The 3,516-nt window shown below is 36.8% G+C and overlaps 1 long non-coding RNA gene across 1 annotated transcript; it reads right to left on the bottom strand.

The window, feature by feature from the left end:
- Nucleotides 1-809: 809 nt before the first annotated feature.
- On the bottom strand, nucleotides 810-2,347 carry LOC143131109 (uncharacterized). The gene is made up of 4 exons (XR_012988038.1): nucleotides 1,862-2,347; nucleotides 1,570-1,690; nucleotides 1,351-1,429; nucleotides 810-1,228 (listed from the first exon to the last, which is right to left on the bottom strand). It is a non-coding gene; the product is annotated as an uncharacterized LOC143131109 (long non-coding RNA).
- Nucleotides 2,348-3,516: the final 1,169 nt, after the last annotated feature.

Raw genomic sequence — 3,516 nt, 5'->3', positions numbered from 1 at the left:
CTTCATCAGAGTTTAGTTTGAAAGCCACAGAGCTTCCTACCTCTCCAACTGTTATGACACAGCAATCAGTTGTGCTTAGGGGTACAACATCTTGACTTAATTGAGAGTTTCTTTTGCTGTGCCAGAGGAAATCCCCATGCTGTAAGGAAGATTTAGGCACAGCACAACAAAGATCCAGCTGAGTTCACCATATCAAGTTCTTTCTTTTCTTTCTATTTCGTTCTGCATTCAGTTCAATTCAGGATCAACACAAAGTTACTAGCAAAGTCGAAAGACCTATTGGCAAAAAACCCTGGGGACTGGGGAGTCTTTGCTGCAGTCATTCAGTTAGGGAGGTGTCAACTCCCTGATCCTACTTTGCTTGCAACATCCATGTCTTACTCGTTCAGTCATCAATGCAAAGTAAAAGAGTTATCTAAAACGATTTGAAATACAGTTGGGGTGTTGACTTTTTATGACTCTGTGTTTCTGACTCTGAGTTTGATTTCCACACCTATAGGTGTATACACTGCTACATAAATATGAGTCCTACTGCTCCTAACTTACTTACATTCCAATAGTGTATAGTGGAGTGCTATTTTATTTCCTGTCACAAATCACAGTATTGAAAACATGCAGTTCAACATTTATTTATTTCATTGGGCAGTTAAATATAACAAGTAACAGTCATCTTATTAGGGAAATATAAATATAGAAGGATGACACGATCATAAATAACATATCAATATGTAAAATGTCAAGTTAGTACAGCTTTTTACTTTATATAGCTTCTCAGACTTAAAAAAAAATATATATGTCTAATGTGTGTACACAATTTTTAAAATATCACTGCACAATAAATACATAATAAATACCAACTTCATTGGGGAAAAAAACACTGTAGCTAAAGTAAGCTTTATATAAAACTATATAAATAACAAAAAAATATACTAAAAATAGTTTAAGAGCTGCTCATCCATTTACACATATAGGAGGGAAAATAAATTCAAATAAATCCTTAAGAGCTGTTCAAAAATCAAAGCAGCCTCCTGAAACTCAGTGCAGGTGCAGACCTCCAAGGTGCAAGTAATCTCTACGGCTAGTAATCTGAACACTAAAACAGAATGGTCAATCTGTCACTGTGATACTGGAGAGATTACAAGTAAACAAACAAAGAGATAAACAAAAACCTCATTTACATGTTCACAGCAGTGATATTATTCCTCCAGACCAAACAGGGTCTTCCTTTCTGCAGAGGGATCAGAAAAACAAAAACAAATCAGTTATTTCATACTTTCATACAGACCTGATTATGAGTGGATATTAGAAATCAGTACTGGTGAGAAAATGACATGGATATATACTACTAACCTTTTGCAGTTCCTGTACTTTGATCTTGACCCACTTTGCATGTATACTACTGCAGAAAACTTTCCCTTCACTGAAAAATCTATAAGACAAGGGAGGCAAAAGATAACCAGAATCAGAGTTTGTTTTCATTTAAGTTACAACCATTACAACAATTTCAAAACATGTTTTTGAGATATATGGATATAGGATAGAATAAAGGCATTGATATCTTCCACTTACAGGACTGCAGCAGTGCATTCAGGGGTCTTGAGGTGGATGATACACTTGGTGATATCAGTCTTTATCGGTGCTGGACTTATTTTCTTACAACAGGTCACCTCCTTTATGTCCTGAGCATGCACTTTAAAAATGAATCAAACAGAGAACATTGATGTTTATACACCGTGGCAATACAATTCCTTCACAATGATTTTCAAAGATAATATGAATGCAATTACATATAGATAAATAAATAATATAGATGAATACCACAACATGGTCATAATAGCATAACATAAACGAGAGAGCTTACCTTGCATGCAGCTCAGCAGTAGTGTTCCAACCCAAAAGAGGCTCAGCAGATGCAGCATGAATGACTTTGATGGCATGGTGGTTTAGCTCCGATGTTCACCCAGTGACTTGCAGATGATCTCTGTCTGAGTTCAGTTCCTGTGCTTTGGTTAGGTTGGGAAAAACTGCCTTTTTATCACTGCCTGAAATGAGGAACTCTAAGACTCAGCCTACGCCTCGTCACGAATGGAAAGACTTAGTGATGAGTATCTCCTTAAATCCTGAGCCGACAAGACATATGGATATATACTTGTTACCTTATTATCAGGCAAGCCACTGCCCCTAGACCACTAGGCTAGCAACCTAATGATCTGATGTAATCTTCTGTGTTGGAGGCCTCCTCTCTGCTCAGTGATAAGTGACCTTCTCTCAGCAGTGGGAGATGAGAGAATTTCCTCAGTCTTTGAGTTTGAAGAGGAGAGTCAGCATACAGTATCAGGCTTGCAGCAGTGTCCCACAGGAGCATAAAGTTGGCATGTGGAGTAAAAACAGTAGATTTGTGTGTAGGGAGAGGAGGGGTTTCAGTGGAGTTGATGTTTGGAAATTTTCCCTGGAAAAACTTTTGCCCTGGAAAGTCCTCCCCACACCAGACTAAACATGCCCTCATGTCTGTAGAATATACCCCGTCATTCAAAAACATGAGGTTGCGTGGATATTTGGATTTATTACTGTGGCTTTTAAGGAGCCTAAGGTCATGAGTTCCCTTCCCAGTGATCTAGCCAACTAATACCATACACACCACATGTACAGAAGCTTCTTTGAAGCTTGAGAAATAAACAATATTGAACATTTTGTTTTTTTCCCTTCCCTTACTAAGCTTGTACAGAATTATGTTAATAGGGAATTAGTCTCTTCAATTCAATGGCCAATGATTCAAGACACAAGCATGTCCTCTTTGTTGTGAATCACGTTTAGGAATTGTTCCTCATTCCATCATGTTATTTTCTACTGAAATACTGGTCCGATACTTCCAATTTTCATACAAGGCAAAAGTGGAATGTGGAATGTGGTTTCACTTTCATTAATTTAACGTGATAGGGGCAATGGTCTGCAGTTGTATAACTGATATTTTTTAGGCATTTTTATTAGATTTTTGACCCAGGGATGGCACAACAAACTAAGTAAATACATATGAGGTGAATTTTTTTAGGTATATAAAAATATACATATACCGGTCACTTAGAAATTTCAAAAGGGTTCTCAACTGTTGTAGAAAGAAATGGCTGATATTTAATGCAATATCTACATCGCCCATTATCAGCAACCATTCATCCAATGTTCCAAAGGCATATTCTGTTTACTAATCTGATATCATTTTAAAAGGCTAACTGAAAAAATCATTGGAGAACCCTTTTGCAATTATGTAAGCACATCATGTAATTTGAAAGCTGCTGCCCTGATTTAAAAAACAATGCAATTGATCTCAGCTGATATTCTGTCTAAAATGGAGTGTAATGGAAATTTCTTAGTGAACCCAAACTTTTCCCCAGTATATTGTAACAGAAATGTGTTACATGGATGAACTACACACTTGTCATTCAGATTGCATGTAATAATGCAATTAATGAAATTCATTCAGTGATCTATGAACCATTCCATGGAGTTCTGAACAGATAT

This window comes from Alosa pseudoharengus, unplaced genomic scaffold, assembly GCF_046254945.1.
Source record: "Alosa pseudoharengus isolate Yale_2024_CS ecotype anadromous, Long Island Sound unplaced genomic scaffold, YU_APseudo_1.1 YU_APseudo_1.1_scf_18, whole genome shotgun sequence".
Classification (NCBI taxonomy): Eukaryota; Metazoa; Chordata; class Actinopteri; order Clupeiformes; family Clupeidae; genus Alosa; species Alosa pseudoharengus.
Note: the sequence above shows the minus strand (reverse complement) of the source record. Positions and strands in the feature narration are given on the sequence as shown.